General features: G+C 38.5%; 1 non-coding gene across 1 annotated transcript; it reads right to left on the reverse strand.

Moving 5' to 3' along the window:
* Window positions 1-14,305: 14,305 nt before the first annotated feature.
* On the reverse strand, window positions 14,306-14,377 carry TRNAE-CUC (transfer RNA glutamic acid (anticodon CUC)). The gene has a single exon. It is a non-coding gene; the product is annotated as a tRNA-Glu (tRNA).
* Window positions 14,378-14,383: the final 6 nt, after the last annotated feature.

Genomic DNA, 14,383 nt, shown 5'->3' on the forward strand with positions numbered 1-14,383 from the left:
CTCTAGTTGTGGTGAGTGGGGGTTACTCTTCGATGCAGTGCTCGGGCTTCTCATCGTAGTGGCTTCTCTTGGTGCGGAGCATGGGCTGTAGGCGTGCGGGCTTCAGTAGTTGTGGCACGTGGGCTCAGTAGTTGTGGCTCACGGGCTCTAGAGTGCAGGCTTAGTAGTTGTGGCGCACGGGCTTAGTTGTTCCGCGGCATGTGGGATCTTCCTGGACCAGGACTCGAACCCATGTCCCCTGCATTGGCAGGCGGATTCTTAACCACTGCACCACCAGGGAAGTCCCTGAGGGACTTTTAAAGTAATGTTCAAACATAAAATAGTTCAAATATTAACTAGAGTGATGGTTGTATGATCCACATGTATCATCAGTCTTAATGAAGCCTTTTAAATTATCTTCCTTATTATATATTCAACTTGTGCCTTTGCTAGTAATTAAGTTAACACAAAGTAAGAGTAATCACCTCAGGTAACATCTTCACAAAGCAAGATAATTTTAGAATTTCATAAGTCTAAAACTCCATCAATTACAAGATACACTATTAGTTTAAGGTCAGATTTTAAAGAAAAGTACCACCACGAAATAACTTTACACATCCCAATTTCCAAAGTGTAAAACTTTTTTTCAAAATTGTATCTTGGATTTGAGGCACTACTATAATATTATATTCGAATGTGATTTTTAAAATTCATGGCTAGAAATATACATAGACTAAATGTGGGTGATTTAGCTTACTTTAAAAATACCAGCATAGGGTCTTAGTCAAATCAAAGAATCTGGGTTGACTTTGTAATGGCTTAATGATCTAAAGATAGATATATATTTTTTAAGCTTTTCATGTTTTTATTGCCCAATGGGACTATTCCTAGTTCTGCATTTTACTGAAGAATGGAGTTTGACTTCCCCTTGTAATTCTTTTAAGATCTAAGCAACTGAGGCTGTGAGCATTTCAGCAACTATAACAAAGCATTACAGCAAATATGACATCATAAACTGTGACTATAGCTCATATTCTTTGGAAGGAAGGATAAGTCTTTGAACTTGGATGAGACATCTTTAAAAGAAGAAAAGTCCCTTGGCTTCCATAGACAAACTTGTTTGAGGGGCCAGAGGCAGATGAGAAATGGTTCCTTAGGTCCCAGTTGGCACTTTCTCCCTCACTTCTAACTTTAGAAGAACAGACATGAATGGGGTTGGTTGGTTAGGGAATCAGGTCCTCTTTTAGAACTGACAGAACCAACACACACTGTTTAAGTCACAGGTCTTAAAACGGATATAAGATGTAATACTAACTGTTAATGTTGTTTCGTTCTCTGTGCTAAGCTCCATGCTAAGTGCTTGCAATCTGTTACCTCACTTAAGCCTGGTTAACTATCGTATAGAGTAGATAGTCTTATTACCTTTACATATTAGGAATTAGAGAATAAGAGGTTGATTGTCCAAGGTTATACCTAGCAGTTTGAGCTGTGACTCAGCCCAGGCCTGTCTGATTCTTAAGCCCATACCTTTGACCTCTAGGCTGTGGCTTCTGGCAGTACTTTTGGACTCACTCATTCAGACTAACCAAGAATCTCAACCTGCCTGAGATCACTTTGAGCTAAATACGAGTAAATTAGCATAAAAATCTCCACCATCTCTCCCTTTTAATATATTAAAGGATAAAAAAAACTCCACTTTCTTCTGTAATGCAACGTAAAAGGAAATTATTTTGGCAGTTCCCTAGTTTTAACTTTCACCTGTCAAGCAGTTGAGAGTTAATAAAGTTTTAAATTACTTAATCAGTGAAGTTATCCTCTGTTAAATCTACCAGAAATATTCTATAATCTCAGTCAAAGTGGTTGACAAAAGTGAGGCAAAATAGTGACATATTAAGACTAGATAGCTGAGTAAATTGAGTTTGAAAAAAAAATCCTGTCTTCCATTAGATATAAAAGATAAGAGTTTTTTTGAGGGAAAAATGCTGGATTATTCTGAATGTTTATACATTCCAGGTCCATCATGTCATAAAACAACATTCTTCATTTGGCCTATGAAGACCTGCTCAATAATCCATTCACTTTAACAAGTCTTGTTATCAGGAAGGGGTTTTTAACTAACCTAAACTCTTTGGCCTGCAGTTAAGCATGCTTTCTATAGCAGTTAACAGTTTATATGTGTATAATTTTGCAAAAATCTTATATCCAGAGACATTTTTATATGCCTCTAAATTCTTAGTCTCCTGAGAACTGAATATTCTGTTTCCTTGACCTCTGCTGTCATTCTGTTAGTCTGTGGGAATGAAGAGATTTATGCATATGAAATGGAATATGCATGTAATAGAATGCCTTATAAGTTTATTTTTTAAGGGGTAGAAAGTGGCAAGTTAACTCTAAAGTTTCGTGCATTAAGCTTGCGTTGTAATAGTTTTATGTTTTCATTGCTGTGAAAACAGTCGAATTTTCTCCTGTGGAAGAAAAACTACTTTGCAAAGAATGGCTATTATTCATAATGTTTCACTTGTATAAGTAGGGTGATAAATTTTATATTGCTCATAAACTCCTGAAACAACGTCTTGAGCATCTTGAGTTAACCCCTTCTTTCCTGATTATAAGCTATTGAACTGAATATTATTTATCATACTATAAAACTATAAAACTCTGCCTGCTTCCTAGTTCTTCCATTGCTTTTTTTTTTTTAGCCTTTTCCCTTAATTGCAGAGAACCCAAAGACTGTGTTTTTTGTTTGTTTTTTTGTTTTGTTTTTTTCCCACCAAAACAACACGACCAGAGCTTCGTGTAGCTCTGTTTGTGTAAATTTTCTCCTGGGCCAGCAATGGCTGGCCTCTTCCCATATCCTAGCCAGTCTGTCCCAGCACAGCTGCTTTAAATAGGCTTCCCTTGGGGCCTGGCAAGATGATGGAGACGTGTTCACAGTCAGGAGGGCAAAACACAGAGGCACACAGGCCATATTTTATTGTCATCATAACACACTTCTCAGTCACAGTCACCAGCCACTTCCTAAACAGGAACTAAGCCAGTCACTTTTTTGTCTCACAAGCAGCCACTGTTAAATTTATTTTGTTATTTTGACATATTTCTGACAGCAGAAAGATAAGCATAGCATAGTACAAATGGTTGAGTGCTGTAACATCAAAACTCACAGACAGCCTGGTGACATCAGATGAGGGTACAGTCAAGCTCAGTGGGCAAGCATTGCCTATGGTGACAAACATCCTTTACTGCTACAATAAGGAGGCTTGATGGGCCATTATGTCCCCTTTCAAAATTCAGAAAGCCCCCCCAAAAATATCCATGAGTCAACAACTGCTGAGTCATTCAGCAGGCTTAAGGCATATGTTTTACACCAAGAGAACAGACTTAAACACCAAGTACCACCTGACATGACTATCATGGGAACAGGTCTCAGCAATAAACCCATGAATTATCTGGCCCATGCTGACTACTCTCACAACACAGTCTACCCCTTTGATGTGACTGTCAAACCCCAAGCGTGCCCAACAGCAGGAGCCACAGACAAAACAACACAGGAGCAATAACTCAATGTAAGTGCCTTTAGTCGCTTCTCAAGACACCGAGGTCCAGCAGGCAACTTACTTGCTTTGGGTATCAGGAGCTTGAGACAGAAGGAGAAACAAAGTTCACCACTGTTTATTTTCAGGATATGACAACTGAGAGAATAGTAAAAGTTATTTAATTGTTCTTTTTAAATGTACAGATTAGAAGTTTAATTCTGTAGGCATATCTCCTATTGATACAGTAAAGACATATTAGCAAGGAGGTGTTTTGCTAAATGGTAGTGCCGTTTCACAGCCCTATCTAGGACACTGCATGTTTAACTTAGTTAAATCACGTCTATTAAGCAGCTTTGTTTAAGATGTGGCAGCTTATTAAAAATTTTGGTACTTATTCAAATCACTTATAAATAACTTGAAATCCATATTTATAATTCTAGTCAATGTCTCTCTATTCTACTCAATATTTTTAAGTCATTTTTAAAATCTCAACTCTTCAGTGGGTATAATAAATAGTATAATGACTAAAAGGACAAGTTCTGAAATCAGACAGATCTGGATACATCTTGAGATGTATTAACTGTGTGACTCTGGACAAATTTCTGTATCTGTGTAAGCTTTGTTTTTCTCATCAGTAAAATAGGATTTAAAAAGCAACATCTATCTCACAAGGATTTTTGGAGGATTAAATGAGATAATGTTCATAAGACTTGCACATGGTATACTATCAACAAATGGTAGTGTAGCTTATTCAAATTTAGTTCGTTTAAAATGTCTTAAGGGACTTCCCTGGCAGTCCAGTGGTTAAGACTCCATGCTTCCACTGTAGGGGGTGCAGTTTCGACCCCTGATGGGGGAACTAAGATCCCATGTGCCACGTGGTGTGGCCAAAAAGTTAAAAAAAAAAAAAAAGTCTTAAGATCCTAAATAAGTCTCATTCAGTCCCATTCACACAACTTTACTCAAATACATGCCCAGGTAGTCCCCCAATACCCATTCTCTTTAAATTAATAGCATGTACATATTTCTTTTTGAATATATTTAGAGATTCACAGAATTTCAGAGTTGGAAGAACATAACCTAGACCAAGTGCTTCATTTAGCAGGTGAAAAAAGCGGAAGCTCAGTGAAGTTCGATGATCTTTCCCCACAGTCGTCTCCTAACCCAAGTCTCCTAATTGCCAATACATGGTTCTTTCTGAGACAGTATGACCATAAACGAAACACTTTCTTTCATACCTTTTATATTTTAGGTGCCAAAGGTTTTTATTTTGTTGTGGATGAGCTAAATAGATCTATTTATTTGTTAAGAGAGCACACTTTATGTTTTCTGTCTTCAAAAAGCTATGGTTTTTCATTTGATCCAAAATAAATACAATGAAGTCATGTTTCTTTAAAAGAAAAATCTTAAATCTAGTAAATGCAGCCGAGATTGAAATTATATTACTCTTTCTAAATGATGTCCTTCACTATCAAAAAAGCTAATCACACACAGGCGGACAGAGTCGTGCCACCGTCTAGCACGTAAGGCAGAATCTGTCATAAACCCTGATGAAGCTATTGACTCACCAGTGACTGGGCAGGGACTTTGAGCTGCTCCCACCCTCCTTTCTGTGCTTCCCTAATACTCTTAGAATGAAGACAAAATCCTTAACCTCAAGCCACAAGACCATGCAAGATCTGTCCCCTGCCCACTTCTTAGACCTCTCCTCACCTATCTCTGCTACCTCTGAATTGCTACCCAGCCATCCCCCTTTTTTCCAGCCCTTTTTCTCCTTGCTGTCTCCTGCCACAAGGCCTTGCACATGTTCCTTTTACTCACAATGTTCTTTTCTCTCCTTCTTACCTAGGTAACTCATCTGATTTTTCACATCTTGAGAGATGGATCACTCCTCTAACATCGCCAACTGGTTCAAAACCATATTGTGGAATCTTGTAAACCACATACTTCTCTTTCACAGAATTTGTCAGTTGCAATTTAAATTTGTGATTATATGATTAATCTTGTCTCCACCGCTACACTGAAAGCAAATGATAGTATGTTTCTGTTCATCATTGTTTCCAGGGCCTCTTTGCCCTGTGTCTGGTACAGAAGAGAAGTTCAAAAAATATGTGTGGATGTTAGTTAAGTGACTGAATACATGAATGCATGACTGACTGAATGAGGAATGAATGAATAAATGTCATACGCTAGACCTGCATACTTGTATTGAGTTTATCTGAATTGCTTCCCCCCAAATTTAATCTGATAGCACAGTACATATGCAAGTAAAATCAAGTATATGAAACGAGAAGAAAGAAGCTAAAAGAAAAAAAATCCTCTGTTGCTCCTTATGAATACAGTAAGCTCTAGATTTTGACTATATCCAACATTTCCAAGGTAAGTAAGAGTTACTTGGATTAAACGTGTCTGAATGAGACACATGAGACTAGGACGCCACCTTGTGGTTTATTTTCACATTTATCGTTTTAAACCTGCCTGGAACTTTCCTACTTCAGAAAAAAACGCCATTAAAAACTACAGCAATATTGATAAAGGAGGCAAGAATATACAATGGAGAAAAGACAGCCTCTTCAATAAGTGGTGCTGGGAAAACTGGACAGGTACCTGTAAAAGAGTGAAATTAGAACACTCCCTAACACCATACACAAAAATAAACTCCAAATGGATTAAAGACCTAAATGTAAAGCAAGACACTGTAAAACTCTTAGAGGAAAACATAGGCAGAACACTCTATGACATCAATCACAACAAGATCCTTTTTGACCCACCTCCTAGAGAAATGGAAATAAAAACAAAAATAAACAAATGGGACTTAAGCTTAAAAGCTTTTTGCACAGCAAAGGAAACCATAAACAAGACAAAAAGACAACCCTCAGAATGGGAGCAAATATTTGCAAAAGAAGCAACTGACAAAGGATTAATCTCCAAAATATACAAGCAGCTCATGCAGCTCTATATAAAAAAAAACCACAAACAACCCAATCCAAAAATGGGCAGAAGACCGAAATAGACATTTCTCCAAAGAAGATATACAGAGTGCCAACAAACACATGAAAGGATGCTCAACATCACTAATCATTAGAGAAATGCAAATCAAAACTACAATGAGGTATCACCTCACACTGGTCAGAATGGCCATCATCACAAAATCTACAAACAATAAATGCTGGACAGGGTGTGGAGAAAAGGGAACCCTCTTGCACTGTTGGTGGGAATGTAAATTGATATGCCACTATGGAGAACAGTATGGAGGTTCTTTAAAAAACTACAAATAGAACTACCATATGACCCAGCAATCCCACTACTGGGCATATACCCTGAGAAAACCAAAATTCAAAAAGAGTCATGTACCACAATGTTCATTGCGGCTCTATTTACAATAGCCAGGACATGGAAACACCCTAAATGTCCATTGACAGATGAATGGATAAAGAAGATGTGGCACATATATGCAATGGCATATTACTCAGCCATAAAAATAAACGAATTTGAGTTATTGTAGTAAGGTGGGTGGACCTAGAGTCTGTCATACAGAGTGCAGTAAGTCAGAAAGAGAAAAACAGGGCTTCCCTGGTGGCGCAGTGGTTGAGAGTCCGCCTGCCGATGCAGGGGACGTGGGTTCGTGCCCCGGTCCGGGAAGATCCCACGTGCCGTGGAGCGGCTGGGCCCGTGAGCCATGGCCGGTGAGCCTGCGCGTCCGGAGCCTGTGCTCCGCAACGGGAGAGGCCACAACAGTGAGAGGCCCGAAAAACAAATACCGTATGCTAACACATATATATGGAATCTAAAAAAAAAAAAAATGGTTCTGAAGAACCTAGGGGCAGGAGCGGAATAAAGACACAGACGTAGAGAATGGACTTGAGGGCACCGGGAGGGGGAAGGGTAAGCTGGGACGAAGTGAGAGAGTGGCATGGACATATATACACTACCAAACGTAAAATAGATACTAGTGGGAAGCAGCCGCATAGCACAGGGAGATCAGCTCGGTGCTTTGTGACCACCTAGAGGGGTGGGATAGGGAGGGTGGGAGGGAGACGCAAGAGGGAGGAGATATAGGGACATATGTATGCATATGGCTGATTCACTTTGATATAAAGCAGAAACTAACACACTATTGTAAAGCAATTATACTCCAATAAAGATGTTTTAAAAAAAAAAACCGACAGCAATAGAGAGGAGTGGAATTTTTGCTCATCTAAATATTGCTTGCCCCAAAGACTTTATTCAAACATTATCATTCATTCCTTTTTGTTTTTTATTTTAATGAAATATTGAATTGGTAGAGAAAAATGATATATGTGTTATAAATAATCAAAGGAGACAACACCTGTGTGCTCACCACCCAGCTTAGCACTACCAGTACTTTGAAAGAGCTCTGTGTGCTTTTCATTGAATCCTTTCTCCATATCTCTATTAACCAGGCACACCCACTGTGTTGCTTTATTTATAGTTTACCATCCATGTACATATCAATAAGTAATAGTTTTCATTTAGCATTTTAAAACTGCATATGAAATGAGATCATTCTGTATTTGATTTGCTTTTTAAATTAAGTAGTATTTTTCTGGGATTCATCATGTTGATAAGAGGAGCTTTGATCCATTTGTTTTCACCACTCTGTAGTATTTCATTTTACGACTATACCACAATATAATTTAGCTCTTCTACTCTTTTTTTGCGGTACACGGGCCTCTCACTGTTGTGGCCTCTCCCGTTGTGGAGCACAGGCTCCGGACGCGCAGGCTCAGCGGCCATGGCTCACGGGCCTAGCCGCTCTGCGGCATGTGGGATCTTCCCGGACGGGGGCATGAACCCGTTTCCCCTGCATCGGCAGGCGGACTCTCAACCACTTTGCCACCAGGGAAGCCCAGCTCTTCTACTCTTGATGGACATTTAGGTTGCTTCCAGTTTGGGTCTATTATGATGGTACTACTGTGAACATTCTTGTATATGTCTTCTGGAGTTTACGTGCAGGATTTCTCCCAGGGAATTGAATTGCTGGGCATGAGAACCTCCAACTTTACTAGATAATACAAATTATTTTCCAAAGTTATTTTATCCACCAATTTACACTCCCACCTTTAGCGTATACAAATTTCAGTCTATATCCTTACCAGCACTTGATATTGTTAGATTTTTCCATTTTTGCTAATTTATGGGTATAATCAGACTCTCTTGTTTTAATGTGCATTTCTTGGTTACACAAGAAGTCAGTCCTCTTTTCAAAGGTTTATTGGTGACCATGTTTCTTCTGAAAAGTGCCAGTTTCAATTTTTTGCCTCATTCTTTCATTTATCCACTCGAGTCATTTGATTTGCTACTATGTGCCAAGTACTGTCATTGTCTAGAGGATACAAAGATGAATATGATGTAGACCCTGTCCTCATGAAGCTCCTGGCTTACTATCATTATTGCTTTCAGGGATCATACTAATAATCAAGACCAAAAAACAACAACAATTTTGAGCACCAATTATACGATTATCACTTTGTAAGACAGAAGTACATTTTATGAACTCAAACTTCAAGGAATTTACAAAACCATAGCTTACACAAAACAATAGGAAATTATTAAAAGTACCATACATTATGTTACGTATATTATAAAAATTCAGAGGATGTAATAAGCAGAAAAAAGTAATTGATCAAGTGTGTCCATGGTTTAAATTTAAATTTCTTTTCTTTTATGTAACTAATGTAAAAACATTTTTTTCTATAGCCTACTCATTAAATGAGGAAAATGGAAAAAAAAGAACCATTTTTATTTAAGTCAATAAGATAATAGTGATCAACATGGAGATGTGGCAAAGATTAGTTTTAATTAAATAAAAATTATGCTGAAGAAAGAAACACTTTCACAAATCAACATGCTTATCCAATAAATGCAAGTATGTTGTGTTTGCTGTTAAACTTATTTCTTTTTTTTTTTAAGAGTACTTTTTTTTTCTTTTAATTTATTTATTTTTGGCTGCGTTGGGTCTTTGTTGCTGCATGCGGGCTTTCTCTGGTTGCCGTGAGCGGGGGCTACTCTTCGTCGCGGTGTGTGGGCTTCTCATTGCAGTGGCTTCTCTTGTTGCAGAGCACGGTCTCCAGGCACGCAGACTTAAGTAGTTGTGGCTCGCGGGCTCCAGAACACAGGCTCAGTAGCTATGGCGCACGGGCTTAGTTGCTCCACAGCATGTGGGATCTTCCTGGACCAGGGCTTGAACCCGTGTCCCCTATGTTGGCAGGCGGATTCTTAACCACTGCACCACCAGGTAAGCCCCTAAACTTCTTTCTTTTTTGCGGTACGCGGGCCTCTCACTGTTGTGGCCTCTCCGGTTGCAGAGCACAGGCTCCGGACGCGCAGGCTCAGCGGCCATGGCTCACAGGCCTAGCCGCTCCGCGGCATGTGGGATCTTCCCGGGGGCACGAACCCGTGTCCCCTGCATTGGCAGGCAGACTCCCAACCACTGCGCCACCAGGGAAGCCCTAAACTTATTTCTTAATTGAAAGTTTTCCCCAACTTTCTGGGGAATTTGGTAACCTCCAATAAGCAGCTGCTAGGATTGACTCTCACCAAAATTGTAATGCATAGAGTTCAATTATTCATTTGAAATAGAACCTGAGATATCATACAATTCCTTTTTCCTTCTGTGGAACACTCCCCATGAATCACCCTATTTGTAAAGACTGCTCTAAAGAACACTCCATAGTGCCACCAGAAAATTTGTTGTAGCTGGGGAGTCTTAAAGAATACAGGATTTAGGCTGGGCAAATCCAGGCGGGAATCCTGGTTCCCCAACATATTTGTATGACATACTTGTATAACTTATAAATAAGTTATAAACTTTCTAAGTTTCCTAAACTACAAAGCAAGGATAATTGTAAGAATTGATTCTAATATTGTGGATTCAGCATTCAAAACCATAACTTACATAAAACAATACACAAATTATTAAAAGTACTATATATTATATTATATATATTATAGAAATTCATAGAAATAATTTAGAAATTCATCTAAAAGAAGACAATAAGAGGTAGACATTATTCAGGATGACTCAGTTTAATTCTTTTTCTGCTTTCTGCTCTCAGCAGAAATATAGCGGTGTGATTCATAAAAAATAGTATTATGAGGGGTTAGCTTTCAAGTGAAGTCCTAGCAATCTACTTCTTGGTTTAATTGATTATTTAATTCATTGATTTAGCACCAACCATATGTCAAGCACTGTACTAGATGCTGTTGAAAGTCCTTCCTTTCCCTCCTACCTTAGTTACTCTCAGACATCCTTTATAATTCTAGAATTTGTCAGCCCAATCAAGGTCCACTGTAGTAGCCCAACCCTGGGTGAATGATGATTATTTATTTAAATAAAGTAATTTGACAGGTCCAGAAATATATTTTTGGTATACAGCAAATAACCCCTGCTATATTTTCTGCAGGTTAAATAATTTCTATTCCTTTACCCTTAAGGAGCCTCTTCATATGTGGAGTATTTCTGCAGACAGTCCTTCAGCATTTCCCCACTCTTTGAAAGCACAGAAATGGAGCACAATATTCTGGCTCTACGAAGCAGTAATTTCATACTATGTGTAGGTTATGTGATATATTTCTGTGTCTAAATGACAATGTCATGTAGAAAAACGGACTAAAAATAAGAGTAGAGGGAATTCCCTGGCTGTCCAGTGGTTAGGACTCAGGGCTTTCACTGTGGTGGCCGGGGTTCAATCCCTGGTCAGGGAACTAATATCCCCCAAGCTGTGCAGTGTGGCAAAAAAAAAAAAAAAAAAATTTACATTAAAAATAAATAAATAAATAAATAGTGGTATATATACATAAAAAACAGTAGAATAGATAAAACACAAAATGATTCTAACCATAACAAAATAAAACTCCATTAAAAAATAAATCAAACAAGAGAAATATGCTACTGCTATTAATGACTACCCTGCAATCTCCAGACTCTTTCTTCTTTGACTTCTTTGACCTTGACTTATCCTCACTCTGCTCCTTCAGACTTTCCTCCTTTGTCCTCTTCTAGCCAGTCAGGCTTGCAAACCTCCACTCTTCATTTTGCTGTACTCAATCTCTTGGCATGCATTTCCATTCTTGAGGGTTCAATTCTCAATTCAAAGATGAATCTCCTCAGAATCTATCATCATTAGTCAAAAATGTCAACCCATGTATAGGACAGCTTCACTTGGATGCCCTCTCTTTAGTCCAAACCTAAATGCAACTTGACTTCCTGCTGTGCCTCGTTCTGAATCAACACCCTTTCCAAATTAATAGGCCATAATCAAAACCTTAATCATTTTCCCCTTTGATTCCTACTCAACTGTGATAAAGTCTTACTGCCCTTTCTTACCTGTGCCTACAACAGTGACTGGCATGGAGTGAGAATTAAGAAGTGTTTGCTAAATCAGTGAATGAATGAATGAATGAGTGACAATAACTCTGTGAAGCATGCATGGGAGCTAGTAGCATCTCCATTGTACAGAAAAAGCTCCAGAGGCTCAGAGAAGCTGAGTCACTTTCCCAAGGAACTCAGCTGATATTGGCGGACAGGATTATTTCACAGTCTCTGGCTCCTGAACTAGAGTGTTTTCTTTGCTTTCCTAAGACCTCTTTTTCTTCTCCATATTTGCTCTTCTGCAATATCTAGTTATTGATAGATTTGCTGTCTCTTTCTCACACTAGTCCAGACTCTCACCACGTGGAGTCATGTTTAAAGCTATGGTCTCCTAGACAGAGTTGCTTACTGTGGTCTGGCTTCCACTGGTCTATTCTGAACCCAACAGCCGTGTCTCACCACCTGTCTTTACTTACTCTCCTTCATCTTCTCCTTGACTTTTTTACAATATCTTATTCTCTTCACTGCTACTTCCTTCTTGAATTTCTCTGATCTGTTTATAAACTCTCTTACTGCTCCTTTGCTGTTTTCTTTATAGTTATTCTACTTCTTCCCATTCTCCTATAATATATTCTCACCTTGGTTTATTACTTGGTCTTCTGTCCTTTTTCTAGATTCTCTTTTTGAGAGAGCTCATATCTTCTCAAACTTCTAAGCTAATAGCTCCAAAATCCCTACCTTCCTAAGTTCCATCCAGTATTTCCAACCACCATTTACCTGTGCTGCCACAGCTGGGATCCAACTGAACTTACCTTCTGTCCCAAGTCTGTTTCCCCACCTCAACCTCCCTACCACTTTCCATGCCACTCCAACTTTACTAACCACATAGAACACAACTCATATTGTCATTACTGATTCTTCCCTATTATTCTTAAGCTTTTCTATCCTATCAAATACCAAGGCTTCTTGCATTCCCTTTGTAACTCCATAGATTGTCTTAAGGTCCTCCATAATCTGGCTGCACTAACCTGTCTTACCCGGACCTGCACTGTTCCCTAGCACAGGTGCCCTTCTATAGCCAGCCTGGTACAGCCACACTGGATGCCCAGGCCTTGGTCATCGTGGATCCCCTAAGATTAAATGCCCATTCCCACTTTCTCAAGCTTTCCAGATCCTGCTAGCCTCTAGGCTATTTTGGGAACCAGTTTTCCAGTTCTATTTTCATTCTCATATCCACTTCTTTCTCCCTTCCCTCATTACATATTTCAATTATTTGAAGTACTTACCACATAGCAAAGAGTCGAGGAAAGGTGCCTTTGTTTTTGTTAATGGCGATAATAATAAGAAATATATTTCTGTCTTAATTCCTCAATGAAAGACTCCTTAAACACTTCTGCTTTTTTCTACCCCCGGACCATTAATAAATACTCTTCCTTTTCCTCTTCCAAACCAGGCTCAGCACAGCTAAAAGGAAAGTAAGACAAAGCCACAGGAGCTGTAATTAAGCTCTTGGTTTATTTCTGTGCTATTGTGAAATTTCAGGCTTAAAATGAAATGGTCAAAAAAAAAACCCCAGTAGCTTAAAAGTTAGCAAAGGTTAGAATGATTTTGAAATTTCAGGATTAAAAAAAAATGTAATGTCTATATAGCACCATTTTATCTTCTTTTTGACTCCAACATTTCCATATTCTCTTTTGGGGAATTCCCAGAGTCCTTCTTTGCCCTGAATGTAAGAATTCCAAATGATACTTAACTATTTTTGAAAGACCTATATGATTAACCTACAGGGAATCGACAGACTGGATGCAAGAAATTTGCCATATTTGCGTGAAGGTCTTTGAGAAAAGTTAAAATACAACAGGTAAAATAATTACTACAGTGTGTTAGTAACAGAAAATATAAAGCAGCTACTTGATAATTAACCAACAACATATCTCAGAAAAGATCTTAGATTCATAAAGAAGAACCGGGTAAGAACAGCTCCAACATACGCAATCTACAAAGCACAAAATCTGAATATATGAAACTTGACTCTCAGCGTGATGCAAAATAGGTATAATCCCTCCTAAAATGATTTTCCTCCTCTTATTAGTCAAACGAAGCTCCAGATTAACAAAGGCTCAATAAATTAATGCTTGTATACACATCCAAACTATTTGCAAAGCTGGAAAACGCAAATTTATAAGTGACGTAGTTGTATTTAGAGTACTTTAGAATCAGGGATCATTTTGTTGCTTATTTGATTGCAAATATCTGTAAAAAGGTATGGCGTATTTTAAATCTTAGGTTCAATAATATTCAAAGCTAATTGAATTTTTTAAATCTTATGTTCAATAATATTGAAACGTAATTGAATTTAAAATCTTAGGTTCAATAATATTCAAAGCTAATTGAATTTGTATAATAGAAAAAATTCGGTAACAACCATCGTAACTCATTTGCAGGCAAGAAAAGTTGCTTCCCTGACCGGGAATCGAACCCGGGCCGCGGCGGTGAGAGCGCCGAATCCTAACCACTAGACCACCAGGGAACTTGC

The sequence above is a fragment of the Globicephala melas genome, chromosome 14 (assembly GCF_963455315.2).
Source record: "Globicephala melas chromosome 14, mGloMel1.2, whole genome shotgun sequence".
In the NCBI taxonomy this organism is placed as follows: domain Eukaryota; kingdom Metazoa; phylum Chordata; class Mammalia; order Artiodactyla; family Delphinidae; genus Globicephala; species Globicephala melas.